Source organism: Thalassophryne amazonica, chromosome 16 (genome assembly GCF_902500255.1).
Source record: "Thalassophryne amazonica chromosome 16, fThaAma1.1, whole genome shotgun sequence".
NCBI classification, from domain to species: Eukaryota; Metazoa; Chordata; class Actinopteri; order Batrachoidiformes; family Batrachoididae; genus Thalassophryne; species Thalassophryne amazonica.
Window position 1 is genome coordinate 60,797,920 of NC_047118.1, and position 20,529 is coordinate 60,818,448.

General features: G+C 41.9%; 1 long non-coding RNA gene across 1 annotated transcript; it reads left to right on the forward strand.

The window, feature by feature from the left end:
* The first annotated feature begins 1,951 nt into the window (after positions 1-1,951).
* LOC117528596 lies at positions 1,952-20,138 on the forward strand. The gene is made up of 3 exons (XR_004565828.1): positions 1,952-2,086; positions 12,413-12,417; positions 20,128-20,138. It is a non-coding gene; the product is annotated as an uncharacterized LOC117528596 (long non-coding RNA).
* The last annotated feature ends 391 nt before the right edge of the window (positions 20,139-20,529 follow it).

Consider the following 20,529-nt stretch of genomic DNA (forward strand, 5'->3'; position numbering starts at 1 on the left):
GTAGGGGAAAGTCCCATACAAATTTTGAAACACTTGATCGACATTTTGAGCATTAACCTCATTCGGACTCATCTTAATGCTTTTATGATAAGACGCATTATAGGCTTTAAGCAGATCCTCCAGCACGTCAATGTAACGATGTGTATTGTTTGCAGTGAAAAACCTCGACATCTTGGTTTTTAGTGTCCGATTAAAGCGTTCAACAACTGAGGCCTTCAGATGGCTGGCAGTTGAAAAATGTTTTATACTGTTTTTTTTTCATGAGGGCTGAAAAAGCCTTGTTGAAAAATTCTTTCCCAGCATCAGTCTGCAACGTCTGTGGGACTCCACTTTCTTGTAAAACGGTGGCGAAAGCGTTTGCGACCTCACGACCTGTTTTTGTTTTGAGAAGCCTGGCATATGCTTTTTTAAAAATATGTCTGTGACTGTTAAGAGATACTTATAGTCGTCGTTATGAGCTGATAAAGCCTGCATATCGCAGAGATCAGCCTCGAATTGTTTCATAGGGGCTATAACAAACACCCTATTTCTGATAAAATTCATCCTTGCGGGTTTATGTAAAGTGTAAGCATCTTCCCCGGACAAGAAATACTCCACATCTTTCCTGGAGGGTTTAACCCCAGATCCTCTTTGATAACCTTCTGTAAGCGTTCCACACCGCCGAAGCTTCCAGGATTTGAAGGTTCATAATACACATTTCTCATCAATCTTTCTTCAGCCATCATGTAAGGGATCAAGTATGTGAATGACATACACCTCCGTGTTTATAATCATTTGTAAAAACCAGGCGGCTTTTGATGGCTTTCAGTTGAGTGAGTATCTGAGAAATTGTTTAACAGCTGGACATGTTCCAACTTGTCCTTAAAGCTTCCAACGGAGGTATTTTACCTGTGGCGACGTCCCGCTCCGTGGGAAGTCCTTAAAGCGACAGTAACACTCGCTGAATTTCTCGAATGGTGTCCACTTGGATGTGCCTCACAGGTTCTGAAAAAATTTTGATCAAGCAAAGCGCCAGTCTCTCAGGAAGTTCCCAGACAAAAGAAATCCGACGAGAGGGGTGGACCACTCCTCACTCAAAGCCTGCCCACAGGCGAATGACGCAACCGACAGGCGTGAAAAAACTCACACATGCGCACGAGGGTTCAAGGTTGGCTGATATAATCGCACGTGATTCAAATCCATATAGTTTTTGAAAAAAAATAAAAAGGTCGGATACTTTTCTAATAGACCTCGTATATATCATTTTATTACAAACGCACCGAACTCAAAAAACAGAGAAATTATTGTTTTACAGAGGCAACTTAAAAACAGAAAATTATTGTTTTACTCATTTTTTATCATTCATTTAAAAAAAAAAAAAAACAGAAAAAGAAGTTACTATTTAATCATCTGCAGGGTTCGGTGTAAAACATCCCCACAATTATTCAGACAAATCGCTGTATGAAGTTTCTGTAGGACGGTCAGGACTTCAGATCTCTCCATGAGTTGTTGTCTTACACTGTGACAAAGGACGTCCACAATAAATGCGTGCAGTGTAAAGAGGTGGTAGGGATTAAATTGAGGAAAATTGTCAGTAACCATAACGGAAATCCCATGTAAGACAATGTAGGAGTTATTCGCTATTTGCGAAACGGTTCTTAGCACGTTTTCCTCCCAAAACTTTGGAGGGGCCTGATTTTTAACAGAGTCCAGCACCCTTTCCAATACAGAAGGCATTGTAATATTGTTCAGCCTGCATGTGACAGCCTGAATTAAAAGATGCGACAGTTCACGAATGACATGACGATCCCTTACACCTCGACACAGATTAATCAGATAATTTCCCATGATAAATTGAACGTTGACACAGATATATATATATATATATATATATATATATATATATATATATATATATATATATATATACAGTGTTTCAGCTCGTTCAAGATGTTTTCAGCCACACCTTGGACTCTCGCCGGTGAGGGAAATATGTAATGGCTCGCCAGCAATTTGAGCACTGCAGGAATAAACCGCTCCGTCCAGAGGCTTTTTATCACACGATGGAAATTGATTGGGTAAAAGAATTCAGATACCTCTTCCAGGCGTGCTGCATCTGATTCGGATGGTTGACCTGACAGCCATAACAGAGTTCCTTTCTACAATTCGCAATCATGCCAGCCAGCAGATGGATGACGGCCAGTTTAGTTGTTCTCAAAAATTCGTCGGAGAGAAGTCCGTCCGGCTGGTCACTGATGACTGGTGTGACGCACGTCTCGCCACACAGCGCTTCTTGTATCAGGTGGGGTGGGAGGGATGTTTCACCCCAGACCTCCGCCGGAGCCGTAGGTTGACCCCCGACATAAACACTGGGGGGTGATCCTGGTCCGTCGTCTAAAATTACAGATGGTGACCAAGGGTACACCCCTTGGGCTTCTTCGGCCCACATCACCGATGCTTCAGCCGAGGAAAAATCTCGGTAACCCGGCCAGGATTCTGGTGGTGAGGTGAAGAGGTCCTGCGAGCAGCCTTCTTCCTCGTAGCCGGTGTAATGACCCTCACGATCGACGTCCTTCTCTGGCGGGGGTGAAGCTGGAGGAATGTGAGCTGATGTGAAAGCTTGAGTCATGATGTCGGTTGTCGAATGGTAGCACATCCTGGCCCGCTGATGAATATATATAGTCGGGCGGGGTGGGAGTGGTCAGATTCCCCTTAACAAAAGAAAGGGGTCAGGTTTCTTCTGACTCCGATAATGTCTTTATATTCCAGTCAGTGCCTAAAAAGCCCACTGATTCTGTTCCCATATGCCGAAAACATTTTTTCCCACGTCGGTACCAGGGCTTCTACAACGGCCCGCTGATTACTGTGGATGTGTTCCAAGGTCATCCTGGCCGCAGTGGGTATCCCAGCAGGATATCTATCGAAGGTCACTTTATACAGAGAGCTGGCGTAACCGGTCCATGTAATCTGAAAATGTTTTTTGTTCTCAGCATGGATTGTCTGAGGATCCGCTAAAACATCCCCTTGCAAATAAGCAGCGACCACGGTGGACATAACGCTCCAGTCATATCAATCAATCAATCAATCAATTTTTTTTTTATATAGCGCCAAATCACAACAAACAGTTGCTCCAAGGCGCTTTATATTGTAAGGCAAGGCCATACAATAATTATGTAAAACCCCAACGGTCAAAACGACCCCCTGTGAGCAAGCACTTGGCTACAGTGGGAAGGAAAAACTCCCTTTTAACAGGAAGAAACCTCCAGCAGAACCAGGCTCAGGGAGGGGCAGTCTTCTGCTGGGACTGGTTGGGGCTGAGGGAGAGAACCAGGAAAAAGACATGCTGTGGAGGGGAGCAGAGATCGATCACTAATGATTAAATGCAGAGTGGTGCATACAGAGCAAAAAGAGAAAGAAACAGTGCATCATGGGAACCCCCCAGCAGTCTACGTCTATAGCAGCATAACTAAGGGATGGTTCAGGGTCACCTGATCCAGCCCTAACTATAAGCTTTAGCAAAAAGGAAAGTTTTAAGCCTAATCTTAAAAGTAGAGAGGGTGTCTGTCTCCCTGATCTGAATTGGGAGCTGGTTCCACAGGAGAGGAGCCTGAAAGCTGAAGGCTCTGCCTCCCATTCTACTCTTACAAACCCTAGGAACTACAAGTAAGCCTGCAGTCTGAGAGCGAAGCGCTCTATTGGGGTGATATGGTACTACGAGGTCCCTAAGATAAGATGGGACCTGATTATTCAAAACCTTATAAGTAAGAAGGAGAATTTTAAATTCTATTCTAGAATTAACAGGAAGCCAATGAAGAGAGGCCAATATGGGTGAGATATGCTCTCTCCTTCTAGTCCCCATTAGTACTCTAGCTGCAGCATTTTGAATTAACTGAAGGCTTTTTAGGGAACTTTTAGGACAACCTGATAATAATGAATTACAATAGTCCAGCCTAGAGGAAATAAATGCATGAATTAGTTTTTCAGCATCACTCTGAGACAAGACCTTTCTAATTTTAGAGATATTGCATAAATGCAAAAAAAGCAGTCCTACATATTTGTTTAATATGCGCTTTGAATGACATATCCTGATCAAAAATGACTCCAAGATTTCTCACAGTATTACTAGAGGTCAGGGTAATGCCATCCAGAGTAAGGATCTGGTTAGACACCATGTTTCTAAGATTTGTGGGGCCAAGTACAATAACTTCAGTTTTATCTGAGTTTAAAAGCAGGAAATTAGAGGTCATCCATGTCTTTATGTCTGTAAGACAATCCTGCAGTTTAGCTAATTGGTGTGTGTCCTCTGGCTTCATGGATAGATAAAGCTGGGTATCATCTGCGTAACAATGAAAATTTAAGCAATACCGTCTAATAATACTGCCTAAGGGAAGCATGTATAAAGTGAATAAAATTGGTCCTAGCACAGAACCTTGTGGAACTCCATAATTAACTTTAGTCTGTGAAGAAGATTCCCCATTTACATGAACAAATTGTAATCTATTAGACAAATATGATTCAAACCACCGCAGCGCAGTGCCTTTAATACCTATGGCATGCTCTAATCTCTGTAATAAAATTTTATGGTCAACAGTATCAAAAGCAGCACTGAGGTCTAACAGAACAAGCACAGAGATGAGTCCACTGTCCGAGGCCATAAGAAGATCATTTGTAACCTTCACTAATGCTGTTTCTGTACTATGATGAATTCTAAAACCTGACTGAAACTCTTCAAATAGACCATTCCTCTGCAGATGATCAGTTAGCTGTTTTACAACTATGTGCACAAAGTCACTTTCGGGGTGTGGGGCTCAATCGAGGGTAACATGTAAAAACTCAGGGTTGCTTTATACGCTTCGAAAATATACCCCAGACAGGCTCTTGACTCAAAATTCACTACCCTAGCCAGGTGGTCGAGCGTAGAGGCGGTTTTGCACGATTTATGTATAATTTTACATTCTTAGGTGCTGCTCCATTGTTAGAGACCGTTGTATTTACCGGAGTTTCGGCTATGCAGCGCGAAGTTAAAACACGTCGGGCCATCGTGGTTTGAAAAGCGAGATATTCCACCTTAGCACCAGCTTTAAAGGGAGACGCACACACACACACACACACACACGCGTGCAGTGCGTGCACACATCACCTGCAATGAGCGTTTCTGTCAGAACTGTTTTTTAAAGGGTTAATCCCACAGGGCTCCCAGACTAAACAATTGTTTAATGAATTAAATAATTACATTTTATCAATCTTTATTTTATATATAATATTATAGCATCAGAGACTCATGGAAGGGGTGAACCCCAGTCGATGCAAATTGGGCAGACATGCCCATCCATGCTCAGACCAGCATTCAATGCAAATTAGGGTGATATGACACCTGTTTGAACTAATTATGGATGAACGGGACTCCGGAAGCGGGCTCACGCTGATTGGCTGTGATGTCATAGGGGCGGGATTAGGGGAGGGGTTAAGGGCGGGCTCACGCTGATTGGCTGTGACACATTATAGGGGCGGGATTAGGGAGGGGTTGGGGGCGGGGCTTAGTGACTTAGTCTATTCTGATTGACTGTGACACATCATGGGGCAGGATTAGGGGAGGGGTTAGGGGCAGGGCTTAGTGACAGTCGATTCTGATTGGCTGTGACATCATCCATCAAACTTTTGACAAGAGGTGGGGTATTATTCTCTCTTCTGCATATCGGTAAAGAAAAGTTTTAACATTAGAAGAAAAGGTGAAAGTCATTCATTTGACTGAGAAAGGAGAAGGTTCCTGAAAGTTAGCTGTTGGTTTCAGTGTTGGTAAAACGCAGATCAACATTCATACATACGCTCAAGATGCACTGCAGGAAGAAGCTCTTGCATCATATGTTGATGGTAATGGATGATGTTTCCAAGGTATCAGATGTTGCCAGCCACGTTAAAGATTTTATGTGCTTAACTGTTTTGTGGATATTGTTTTGAGTTTACATAATTTTTGTGACTTTAAAAGATACAATTTTTGTGCTGTGATGTTTTGAACTTAGATTGAGTGGAAGACATGGTTTTTCTCTGACTGTACAGTAGTCAGTAAATCCCCCATACTTCATGCTTGTAGCCATCGCGTACTGTACTGTACACATGCTGGATTTTGTCTCCCCCTCAACAAGGCCACCCCTCTGATGTGGCCAGTTTTAGTCGACAGTTCAGGTGGCCTTAATAGAGGAGGACCACCGTGGTATAGTTTGAATTAAACAGCTGAGTGGATCCTTGTCATTTCATTGGTGCTTTGTATGTCACATGACATGGATTATTCGTCCCATTTCTGTTGCATTGCATTTAGAGTGCAAATTTGGTTCCATACGTTTGGTACCATTGCACTCTGCACACGTGTGCACACACACACACACACACACACACACACACACATACACACGCACACACTCGCATATGCACACACCCGCACATGCACGCGCGTGCCTACACATGCGTGCGCATGCACGCACACACAAAACAAATCCACTGTGCTGTCTGGAGGCTGTTGGCAGGAAGTTAGAATGAAAAGCTGGACTAATTTCTGACGTGATTTTTTTTTTTCGCTGCACTGAGGATGTACACAGTCTTTTTTTGGTGGTACATGCGTGCACAAGAGCTGACCTGGTTGCGTGTGTGTGCGTGCACGCGTGGGGGGGACAATGACACGATGATATGATTGAGCTAACTGACGCTGGTAATTCTTGTAACACACACACACACACACACACACACACACACACACACACACACACACACACACACACACACACACACAAAATCCACTCTGCTGTAAGCCGTCTGGATGCATGAAGAGCCGTTCGGATGAAAAGCTGACGTGATTTTTGGCTGGACTGAGACTACACAAAGTCTTTTTTTTTTCCTTTTTTAATGGAAGTCCGAAGTCAGTGTCACTGGACTACAAGTCACAATTTGGACTTTAGCAGCAGTGGAACACCAAAATCTAAGTCCCTTTTCTGTTGTTTATAAATTACTAAAATATCAAATGACCAGGATCTATTTTAGCCATTATATAAAACAAATAATGAATGTTTTTACATTCTTTCAATGGTGAATATTTCATAAGGTGAAAACTGTAACATACCATACATACCAGCTGGGACATACCATTCAATGAGGCTTTCACCTCGTTGAATGGTATGTTCCAGCTTTCACCGAATTAAATATTCGTTCCATTGAACTTATAAACATTCATTATTTGTATATTGTGTAGTCCACAGATACACAGACACACAGCAGTGAAACAAACACTGCTTTGCCACTTCACCAGTGTGCAGGGCAATTAAATAATAAGAAATGATCTAATGTGGTCACATCTGTGAAAGCACATAAAGCATTTTTAGTTAGCAGGATGGAGGTCCGCTGACACCTACTGCACCTGAGTGGAGAGAACTTCAAAGCCCAGTGCTGTCACAGAGAAAGTGAAGATGATCATTTGTATCGACTGTGAAAATGCTGAGCGCTCTGGTCCGATGCCGGGGGGGAAATGGTGGCACAGTTTGACTCTTGGAAACAAAGCAGAGAGCACTTTGTGCCTAAATTACTCTAATGATTCAGCCAAAGAGGCTGTAATTGGCAGCAGGAGATGCATGGCTGCAAGACTACAACATCTACTGAATGTTTCCACTCAGGACTCAGTTTATTCTTCCGTTTAAGCAAGGTACATAAAAAATACTGTGGCTGATTGTAAGATTTAGAGGGTGATTTTATCTCAAAGTCATACTTTTATTTATAAAATGTCAATCATCATGCATTCTCAGGCTGGACCCTGGTTGAAATCCATCAGAATCAGAAACAAATGTATTGTAAGTTCTCACATACAAAAAAATTGATTTGGTGTCACTGATGCATAAACAACAATAAAAGAAAAGGAGAAATACTTCTGTAAGAAGTAAAGGAGTGAAATAAACAAATGGACAAAACTATGTTTACTGTCAAATAATATAGTGGAATGGGGCTGTGCAGGCATGCAGATGTACAGTACCTTTCAGTCTGTACTTTGTGGGAGCAGGGAAGGGCAGGATAAGTGGGGGTGTCTGGCATTATTTACAAGTCTGGCTGCGGGTGGATATTATGGAGGAATAAGAGTGCCAAAATCAAATAAATAAATATGTCATTAAATAATTACTTGAATGTGTCAATAATTAATTAAATGCATCATTAATTAAATAAATACATCATTAAATAATTACTTAGGTGTCATTAATTAATTGTGTCATTAATTAATTTAAATGGAGAATAGTTACTTAAATTTGTCGTTAATTTAAACTGGAGCATAATTACTTAAATGTGCCATTAATTAATTAAATGTGTCAATTAAAATTGGAGGAGTAAAAGTGCCTAAATTAAATAAATAATACATCATTAAATAATTATTTAAATGTGTCATTAACTACTTAAATGTGCCATTAATTAATTAAAATTGGAATTAAATACATAAATAATTATTTCACGATTTAATTATTTCATGGTCAAAAACATATATAATTATTTCACTATTTAATGAATTATTTCATGGTCCTTGTGTTGCAGTGCATCATGAATTGATTTTATCTGTCAAACTCGGCCATCAAAGTCAGTGGGCGGGGCTAACGCTAATCTACTCTGATCCATTGTTTTGGTCTGAAGTAGCTGCCTGGGGAGAGGCAATGGAGGACCTCCGTGAACTTTGTCTGGAGTTGGTGAGAGATATTTTAACAGAGGATGTGGAAGCAGGACCTGCCAACCCAGAGCATGCATCAGATAAAACGGAGGAATTTATAAGCCAGTTTCGTCAGTGCGCATGTGCGCACCTCCTAACACTTCCGGTTCACAGGTCAGTGCATATAAACAGACTGCCGACGTCGTTCACTTTGGTAAGTAGACAGTGTTTTTGAAGCGACAAAACAGTTTAAAGAGCCGAAAGAAGTCACACTATAGACAGAAAACGGTATGTAAACATTTCTAAAGTCAGTAGTTGTACCACGTCGGCTCCGTTCGAAAGCAGCAAAATGATCAGGCTGTGATCACTTGACTGTGCAAAGCCTGTTCTTTGTTGTGAAAGTCTGTAGTTATCATGCTCTCCGAAGAACAGCTAAACTGTTGTATATATTTATGTTTAGCGTTACTAAATATGGCATGGTTTTTTTCTCTTTGTATGTATCAGCTTTTCACTTATGCAAACAACATACTGGGTTAGCATAAACTTAGCTTTCTTCTTATTTTTGTTTATCTAAAAGAAGCAAATGAGTGAAATCAAAGGATCTTGTATTTTCAAATCATTGAGAGTCTCATTTGTAACATTGTGCCATTAAAGTAATAAGTCTTTCACCTTCAGAACTAGAAGGCTTTAAAATTTTCCAATCCTGATCTATTTGCTGGGATGGACTGACAATAAATGTAGGGTTGATTTAAAGGAAAGGGTTACGTGGACCCATACAGAAAGAGGAAGGAGCAACGCACCCCCCCCAAAAAACTTACTTGAGGTGCAGGTGAAGAAGCAGTAAACTCAAAATTACAAAATGTAGCATTGCACACTCCTATTGCAGATGTCAGTATTTTATTTTGATCATGTTATGGCCTGCAGCCTTTGTCAGATCATTTTATTTTGATAACATTTCAAAGAATTCCAATAGACATCTGTAATTGGAATTTGCGATGCTGCATTTTGTAATTTTCGGTTGACCCATAGCCACGTGTGACTAGTTTATCCCTTGAGGTTCCACTTGACTATGAAAAAGAAATTCTTTGATGTTCAAAAAAAGTCTAATATTTTTCACTTTTTTTCCTCCACCAGATATGACAATTTGTGCCGTTAAAGGATGTGGCAATGGGGACTACAAGCTGAACAAATGGAAATCAGATCCATGTGCTCTTCATCCAGGAACAAATAAGGGATGTGGAAGCTGTGTTTGCTCGCCCCCTTTTTTGTTGTATCCCTTTCCCACCGAGAGGAAGGACCCAAAAGCTCGAAGACACTGGATTCGACTACTTAATAGGAAAGATGAAAGGACTAGAAAAAACTGGATGCCAAGACATTTCTCCAGGGTGTGTTCTGTACACTTTCCAGATGGCAGCCCAACAGATGCACACCCATACCCCACCCAGAATCTCGGTTATATCACAAAAACTGAGCACCGTAGACTAGAGCTCGAAGCTCCTCCACTCTCCCCGTCACTGGTAAGCCCCTTTCACGAAGGAACTGTTGTGATCATTCCCATTTCCACAGACAAACTTGTCCATAACTCGCCGCCATGATTGTAGGAACGCGCTTTGTTTATATGCATTGACCTTTGAACTTACCCAGCAGCCACTTCGGCGCTGAAAACTCGAAACTGGCTTATTAAAGTTGTTGGACTTTTTCTGCACTTTCCAACCGCAGAGTGACTGTAAACTGAGAAGAAGTGGTGCCAGGGCGCAACAGGCCCAAAACACACATGGAGAGGGGCGTTTGCCGTTTGATACCGAGTGCACTCCAGGAGCATCGAGTTCTTTGTGACTCGCCAGCTGGTCAAATTGCAGCGATGTTTTGAGTGTCAAAGAGGACCATCAGGAGGCGCATGAAACAATGCGGTTTAAAGTATTGACCCTAAATTCACGAGTCTTTAGTTTATGAATTGCAGAAGTCCATAGTACAGTATAAGTGTATCCACAGTACAGACGGTTGCCCAGTTCCGGATCACCTTTTTTAAAGTCCCGCTATACGGAGCCATAATGCAACTGAATGTCCTTTATTGTGTATTGTTGTATTGGGTATTTGGATGTTATCGAGCTGAAAAGTCTGGATGGGGTAGCCCTTCTACTTAAAGTGTGAAGCCACATTATGTGTGGTGCAAATATTTGCTGGAAATGGATCACTTTGCCTGTTCTGGATCACAACACTCTGTGTCACTTTGGGGGCATTCCTGGCATCTGGCTGGAGCCCTTCTAATGCAGAATGATACACACTGTGCCCGAGAATGTGTTTTGAACACAAAATGATATAAATTATACTTATTAAATGAGAATTTACTTAGTTTCGAAAGGCACTGTTATACGTTTTTACGAGCAAAAAATGAAGTGTGGAGGTGAGATTTCTCCCGAATTAAAAAGTAAAAGCCCCCACATTCATGCCCATTTGTGATGTTGAGATGACCTCCAAAGTACACATGGCTCACAAGTACTGACACGAGGCTGCTGCTTCAGTGATCCACAACTGGCAAATTTTCGTGTCAGAGATAAATGTGTGCAGCAATTAAACAGCAAGACATAACACACTGACATTTTCTACCCAAGTAAGTAAGTATTTTCCCACTCTAGAACCAAAAACACCAAATGGCTAACTCACCTTTGCTACGTCTTATGCCGCGTTCACACCAGGCGTGATCAGACGCTACATATTCGTGGGGGTCGCGTTCCCAGACACGGTCAGGGAGAGCACGTTCCCAGACACGGTCAGAGGGAGAGCGCATTCCCAGACACGGTCAGAGGGAGAGCGCGTTCCCAGACACGGTTAGATGGAAGAGCGCGTTCCCAGACATGTTCAGAGGGAGAGCGCGTTCCCAGACACGGTTAGAGGGAAGAGCATCTCCCCAGACAAGCTTAGAGGGAAGAGCGCGTTCCCAGACATGGTCAGAGGGAAGAACGCGTTCCCAGACATGGTCAGACGAAGAGCGCGTTCCCAGACACTTTCAGAGGGAGAGTGTGTTCCCAGACATGGTTAGAGGGAAAAGCGTGTCCCCAGACAAGTTCAGAGGGAAGAATGCCTTCCCAGACACTTTCAGAGGGAGAGTGTGTTCCCAGACATGATTAGAGGGAAAAGTGTGTCCCCAGACAAGTTCAGAGGGAAGAACGCATTCCCAGACATGGTCAGAGGAAGATTGTGCTCCCAGATGTGATACTCCTTCAGTATGTGAATGGCTCCTTCCACAAGGATTCGAAGTTGGGCGACTGGTTGGGTTTTCAGAGCATCTTTTCTGCTGAGCTCAGGGATGCGAAAACTCCGCGGATCCGCGGATTTCCGTGGATTTCATCATGGGGAGGGGTGCGGGAGTGTCAGTGTTGTACTCTTTAATTGTGATCGTTACTGAGTTTTTAAAATGCTTATCGCAAAGCATTCTCTTTTTTTACGACATCATGCAAGTTTTATAAGTCCGCGGACACTGATCTGTGTGTTACAGATACAAATCGGTTTCCTCGGATCCGCGGAGTTTAATGCCACTCACAACATGGCTGTTACGACAGTTGTAAAGTGGGACTGGTTGATGCTGCGGTGACGCTGTTTGGCTCCTGTACGAAGCTAGCTAAACGTAGCATATGGAGATCGCAAACTTTTAGAACTTTCAAGTTTTTAAAAGAAGAATTTTGCAGCATGTCTGTGTCACGGAGTGACATCAGACAGAGCGAAGATGGCGAGAAAGACGGTTTGAAAAAGTCTGATAAGGACAAGAATCCGTGGAATTGTTGCTGGCTTCATCAACACACCTGAAAGATAAACGGGAAAAGCGAACTTGTAAGAATTTTTTTTCTCTGTCTGGAAAATAAACATTGTGCTGTTCAAACAGGATTTCAGAAAAGATTATGTGCCTTTTTTCTTTCATTAATCTAGACTTTCTTTGATTGAAAAAAGACATTGTGGCTTTGAATGAATTTAGGCTACATGAATTTACACAACAATGTAAATTAGTTTTTATTAATGTAGACTTTTTTTCATGGGAAAAAAAGACTGTGGCTTTGAGTGGATTTACAGGAATTTACACAAGAATGTGTGGCTTTTTATTATTAGGTATGTTATTGATATTTTACCCTGATTTTTTTTTAAATATTCTACAATCTTTAGCTGTGGTTTTTGACATGGTTTAACAGTCTTTTCAGTCTTCATGAATTTCATGTAGTTTAATTGTTCTGAGTTAATGCATAATTTGGTTTACAATTAAAAGGAAAATCATTCCAGGTCCTACTTCCACATCATATTCTGTTATTTCAACATCATCATTGACGGTTCAAATGAAAGCATGAATCGAGAATCATTTAAATATGCACTAATTTTGAGATTTGTTCTTCCAGGAGATGTTGAAAATGTATCAGTAAATGAAAATTTTATTTGGTTTCTGGGGCCCCACAAGGCCGGAGACCCCGGCTCGAGGGGGGGCAGACAGACCCCTCTGAATGCTGAAGTCTTTATTAGATGATGGAAGTTGGGATGATTCGCCGTAAACTGAAGAAATCAGACTTCCGTCACATTAAGCAAGTAATCTTGTGAGATCCGAAAGTAAAACCAAAGAATGGACAAAACAGACTGACTGTAGAACCTTCATGTATCCAATGGTGGACATATTTCTGTATTATATACTTACTGCCTGTTGAATATTTTTCACATCAAAATTAGATTTCCAATTTATTTACTAACCAGCAGATGCTGAAGGTTCCAACCTCAAATAGAGGAAAGTGATGAAATTGGGACTGTAACTTCTGTTTCACAACATCTATAAAACAAAGTAAAAATAAAACAAAAAATAAACAGCTGGCACCATAAAATTATGGAGAATAGCTGAAATATTTTGACAAATTAACTTGATATGCTGAATGCAGCAGCTGGTGTCTTACGTCAAGATTACAGCCAACATGTGAAAATAAATGTTTGTGATTTTTAACTTACCCCGATAAAACAATATGTGCCATTATGACACCATCCAATATCCATATCATTACACCAAATACTGATATTTTACTGCTGGTCATGGTCGTGGATTATACATATCAATGTTTGTTTTTGACTCTTTTGCAGATGATGTGCTTTTCTTCCACCGAGCCCCAGACAGCCAAGGTGAGAAGCCCTCAGCAGGTGTCCAAGGAGATGAACAAATCACACCAGATCCACAGCTATGTGAGGGTCAGGCCAGCTGCACCACGAGTATTCAATGGTAAATTTTGGTTTTGGAATATAATCTTTTAAAGGGGAACTGTGGGTTCGTTTTTAGATTCAACATTTCACTTGGGCCAAAAAAGATTTTAACTGTTCCATTGTGGAGTGGGAACAATGCAACGGTACGGGGCAAGCTCAAAGTTCTGCTCAAAGTTCTGCTCAAAGTTCTGATTCTGTTCCGACTTAATGTCAGAACAGAATCAGCGAAAGTCCAATCAGACACGTCTGGTCAGCTGAAGAGACTTTCTGTGGATGTACACGTGTGCATGTTTTTCTCAGTAAACATCAAAAAATGCTCTTTAAAATGAAAGTGGCCAAGCGGTTTGTGCACTTGTTTCCGGCGCGTAGGGTTGTTGGTTCAAGGCCACCCCGGCCTTTTTTCCATGACATGTGGCATTAAACACTTACTGAATCAACATGCGGCTCCATTGTGGATCTGCTGTGACGACCTGAGGACAAAAGGATAAGTGTGAAGAACTTATAAAATGATTGTGCGTTAATTCATCCTCCTTTTGCTTTACTGTCGCTGCTGCGCACAAAGAAATTACAAATCGATTGTCGCTGAGGGGCTCGTTCGTTGAATGATTCTGGAAACTTCTTGAAAAGTTGTGTGTAATCTCACAAACAAACAGATTAACATATCTGAAAACAAACTCCTTTCCAGCTGTTTCTGCCGCTTGTTGTTTATTATACATTTTTCTTTCCATTTGAACCATAAGTGACGTTTCTGGATTAGAAATGAGCAGACAGTCAAGATGTTCCTGAGTCAGTCACTCTGAGGATCGAACCCCTGTTCAGGAAAAAAAAAAAAACATTCTTCATGTCCTTGTTCTTAATTTTCATACAGTATGAATGTTGCATGTGTAGCGTTGTCTTAGAATAAATACATAATGACATTAAAGCCATGACAAAGATTTTCAGACAGTTTGGAAAAGTCTGTAAATCTTTTGGTTTGGTGTTTTGCATAAAACAACCCTGAGCCAAATTTACCTGATACAGCTTTAACCCTGAGGAAATGTCTGTGTGCAACTGCTGCATCCACGAGAGACGTGGACATTTGTCAGTGTCTCATTATGTTGCCACCTTTAATTGAATTATTGTTGTGTTTGATGGATCAGATTTCTGCAGATCTGTACAGTCAGTAGCAGTGAGACAGACACACGTCTCTGTCTCAGCAGGCCTGGACTTTAGCTGAAGACTGTTTGTCTTTCTTTCTCTCTGCAGACAAACCTCACACTCCTCACAGGCTGTCCAACCCCAGTGGACAGAATGTCTGTCATCATGACGAGGGACATAAGGATGGTCCCGACAGAACGCAGGACCTCACGCCCGCCTTCAGCACAGTGAGTGAAAGATGTGATTTAGAGTTGGACTTACACACTTCCATTGGTTCCTTGTGTCTTTTTTTATACTCAGTAAGAGGACTTATTGTGGGCATGAAGACATTAACAGCTACGGCAGTCTGACGTTTGACCTATTGACCGTAACTTCACCCAAATCATTGACCTCTTGCTGACCAAGGCAAGGTAATTCCAGAGTCTGACTCACATTTGCTACAAATTCATTCATTCATTTTTGCCAGTTATCTGGGTCTGGGTCATGTGTCAGCAGACTAAGCAGCTCAACCCAAACTTCCCTGTTCTGACCTTTAACCTCCTTCGGGAGAATCTCTTTGTCTTCTCAAGCCACCTGGGAGGTAAAATCCCTCCAGTGTGTTCTGGGTCTTCCCTGTGGCCTCCTCCCACATTCTTGGAAGACTTCATGGTGGAGATGACCAGGGGGCATCCTTAGTGGATGCTTTCAGTCTGAAAGATCATGGCTCTACTCCAAGTCTCTCTCACTGTTAAAGACTGGAATACCGTACAAAGGGACCTCCTTTCCCTTTTATTCATGATCTTGTTCTTTCAGTCCCTACCCAAAGCTCATGACCATTTGGAGGTGCTGATTGTCATCCTAGTCACTTCATGTTGGGCCTCAAACATGCCCAGTGCACATCAGAGGTGACACCAACAGAAACACATCATCTGCAAAAAAAGCAGAGATGTGATTCTGAGGTCACCAAACTGGACATTCTCTAATCTCTGACTGAGCTTTGAAATCCTGTCCATAAGGGACAGCCCTGGGACAGTCCAACAGCCACAAGAAACAGGTCCAATGAAGCGGCAAGAATTTGGACACAACCCCTACTTTGGTTGCATGGATTGTGATTTGAAAATCAAATTCCTTTACCTTGACCTTTGACAAAATTAATTATTTCAGGGCAGTTTCAGGGTCAGCTTTCATTAACATGCCAAGTTTGATAAAAATCAGCAAAAGGACCTGGGAGGAGTCAGCCAACAATGACGGGAAGACATGAGCTCAGTCCCAATGATGGAAGTCAGGAAAATGTAAACTTTCTGGTCAATTCCAAAAAGCACCTCCAAATGTGTCCCACGTTTCATGTAAATCAGACTGTTTTTACTTTTGACAACAATGACCTTCACCTTCATCGATTTAATCTGACCTGGGCAATTCCAGAATCCACTTCCAAATGTGTGCTGTGTTTGGTGCACAAAACTTTGACCTTTTACCCCATTGACCTTGACCTTTGCCAAAACAAACCCTTTAGGGGCAACTCCCGAAGCTGACTGTCATCCACATGTCAAGTTTGGACAAACGTTCAGATGATGGTCTGATGTTTGAGGGTAAATCAGCATCTGTGGGGAACAAGAAGAGGGAACAGTGATGGAGTGAAATAGTTGAAATGTTGAATTAAAGCTGAGATGAAACTCATGTCGCACACAGTGAAGTGATGGTAAAGTATCACAGAGAGAATCATCTGATGAATTCTTTCCAATCCTCCTCTTCCAGGCCTCCATCCTCCCCTGCAGCTCTCAGCCCGGAACTGAAGCTGAAGGAGCTGCTGAAGATGTTCCCCCGTGGACTGTGGGCCAAGGCGCCACCAAAGGTTTTCCAGGACAAATACAAAGTAAGTGACATTCTGAAACATTCCATCTGCTTTTACCTTCTTCATCAGTCAGAGCAGCTGTGATCAAGAAATGACTTTACAAAACACCACGTTATTAAAAAAAGACTTAATGAGTGTCTGTGAGAACTCTTCTGACAAGTTGCCTGATGGACTTTTTAACTCTAATCTATTTGTATCCTTTCCAGACCAAACTGCCTGAATACGTCCTGGAAAACCTGGATGTCCTGAAAGACGTCTATGAAATCATCTGTCCACTGCCTGATGACCCCAAGAAGGTCATCCTGTACAGCAGGATCCCCCCCCGAAGGACGACGAGGACAGGAGGGACTCCTTAAAGTAGACCTGCTTTGAAATAAATGTCGTCTGATCTCAGAAAGAAACAGCTGATATGTATTTATAAGACCCTTGTGAATGCAGTAAAGTAAATCTGCAAGCCCAAATTTGTAATTCAGTGGAGAAATCTTTGTTTAAAAATGACAAATTTGCAGCTAAAATTTGGCCCTCCGCAAAAACTGTTTGTACATCTGAGACATTGCCGTGACGTAAGAGAGAAGACAGAGTGCTACCGCCTTCAGTCCAATCCCGCGCGTTGAGTGAATGCAATACTAGCTATTTCTCAATTCGAATGCTTGAAAATGACCGCCGAATTGTGGGACAATGAGATCGATCTCGACGTGGAAGTCAACGTAGAGGATCCTGATGATCTTAGCAGTAGCTCAGATAGCTCAAATAGTGACCAAAATGATGGTGATATTGGAGAAATTGATGAGGAAAATGACGGCAGAGATCAAGGTGGAGAAGCAGCGTGCGTGTGGTGGACACACAGCTAAGACCCTACCAGCACAAACCTGAGCCGCGAGGGGGGGGAAGCCGCTGATCCAGGCGCACAAGTGTGGGGTGAACCAGCAGATCTTGGTTTCAACATCCAAAAGTAAGCTGCAATGAATGCAAGATACAGCTCTGCATGCTCAGATCAGCGGCGACATCGACAGTGGGCGACATTCTTCCCCGACCCTTACTGTGCCAGCCCGCTCTCTAGCGCAGCATGCGAGCGGGTCGTCGCGGTAACCCCGACCCCAGCCCTGCCCCGTGAGAAAATATTGGCTTGCATGGAGTGCCTCCTTCGCGACACCACTCAGTCAAATGGGCGTATGAAAAAGTCCCCCAAAATAATTTTCAGGCAAAAAAAAAATAAAAGAAATGTATACTCACCAAACTTACCGCAAGACAATATGAAGTTTTAAAAAAAGTTGATCCTTCCGTATAAGACAATAAAAAGGTGCTTTTGTAAGAGATGCAAACTGATGTAAATCCACAAATTACAGTTGGCGCGCGCAATGTGTGCTGGGATAGTGTCTTCTCTCTTACGTCACGCCAACGTCCCGGATTTGATGACAGTTTTGTGGAGGGTCAAATTTTAGCTGTAAATTTGTCATTTTTAAAGAAGATTTCTCCGTTGAATGACAGATCTGGACTTTCAGATTTACTTGACTACATTCAGAAGGATCTTATGTGTAAATACAAGTCATTTTTTGGTCCAAAGATCTGACTATATTTATTTCAAAGCAGGTCTACTTTAAAACCCATGTTTGAACACATTTTCTACATAATAATAATAATAATGTGTAGGGTAGATTGGAGGGTGTTTCCTGGCCTGCCCCAGCTGCTAATAAAAAAGCCAAGAAAAACCCTGCTATGTCACTTTATTCTTTCTTCAGAATCATCACTTTTTTACTCATTGATGTTAAACTTGCGAATTTTCTTAAATAGCTTCACTACTGTGATATATTTGTTCATCTTCTCACAGCAGCATTAATGTAACATCTACTTATCTTCAAACACATATTGAATTACTTTCCTTGATCACTGTATTGTGAATATTTCTTACTTGAAATATAATTATAATAATTAATTTAATTTATTAATTTATATAGCGCCAAATCACGACAAAGTCGCACCAAGGCGCTTCACATAATTCACAACAACACAAATTAATCTAAATTCAAAATTAAAAGCAAGAAAAGCACAGTTAAAAGATAAAACACAGTAGAATAAAAAGAAATTACAAAGCAAACACAAACATTAAAAAATTAATGATAAGACAGTCTAAAAAAGTGGGTCTTCAGTCTTGATTTAAAAATCTCCACCGTGTCAGACTGCCGAATAACAGCAGGTAGATCATTCCAAAGAGTCGGACCACGGTAGGAGAAGGCTCTATACCCCACAGACTTTTTGTTCATCCTCGGAACACACAGAAGCCCTGCGCCCTGCGAACGCAAAGGCCTCGCAGGTACGTAGGCTTAACCAAGTCCGCCAAGTAGGAAGGCGCCAGTCCATGAACAGTTTTATAAACCAACAATAAAACTTTAAAATCCAATCTGGCAGAAACCGGTAGCCAATGAAGGGATGCCAGAATGGGAGTAATGTGGTCAAACCTTCTACTTTGTGTCAAAATTCTGGCAGCAGCATTCTGCACCAACTGAAGTCCTCGAATGCTAGACTGCGGCAGACCAGAAAATAAAGCATTACAATAATCCAATCTAGAAGAGACAAATGCGTGAATCAGAGTCTCAGCATCAGCCATAGACAGGATGGGGCGAATCTTTGCTATATTTCTCAGATGAAAGAAAGCAGTCCTCGTAATGTCCCTAATGTGGAGGTCAAAGGACAACGTAGGATCAAAGATTACCCCAAGGTTCCTCACTTTGTCAGTATGATGTATAACACATGAACCTAGGCTAAGCGCCAGCTGATCAAATTGGTGCTGATGTCTTGCTGGGCCAAGAACCATCATTTCAGTCTTATCAGAGTTCAAAAGTAGAAAGTTGCTAGACATCCAACTTCTCACTGCTTCAAGACAGTCCTGTAAAGATTTTATGTGGACAGGATTTCCAGCAGCTATCGGCATATACAACTGAGTATCATCAGCATAACAATGAAAAGCAACCCCGAAACGCTGCAAACTGTTCCCAAGGGGTGCCATATACAGGGAAAAAAGCAAGGGACCCAGAACGGATCCCTGCGGAACCCCGAACTTCATGCCCTTAAAGTCAGAGGTAGTCTCATTGCACAAAACACAATGGGAACGACCAGACAGATAAGACGTCAGCCACACAAGAGCAGTTCCAGTAATCCTGAAACAGTTTTCTAGCCTATCAAGTAGAATATGATGATCAACTGTGTCAAACGCAGCACTGAGATCCAACAACACCAATGCTGTAGTAGTATCCGAGTCCATTGCTCGCAGAAGATCATTAACTACTTTAATAAGTGCTGTTTCTGTGGAGTGATGTCTTCTAAAAGCAGACTGCAGTGGCTCAAAAAGGTCATTCTCAGTAAGATAGTCCACAAGCTGCCGTGAAACCACCTTTTCCAAAATTTTAGAGCAGAATGACAGATTTGATATCGGCCTATAATTTTTCAATTCACCAGGATCAAGATTAGATTTCTTGAGTAGTGGTTCAACCACTGCAGATTTAAAACAATTTGGAACAGATCCAGAGTTTAAAGAAAGGTTAACAATTTCCAGCAAAGTCGGCCCAAGAATGGGCCAAAGATCCTTAAACAATTTTGTTGTGCTTCTAGTAGACATCATGAGTTTCGTCAGCACACCTTGTGAGATACTGTTAAATTCTGTGAATCTAGGTAGCACCTCAGTAGTAGTCCCCAGCTC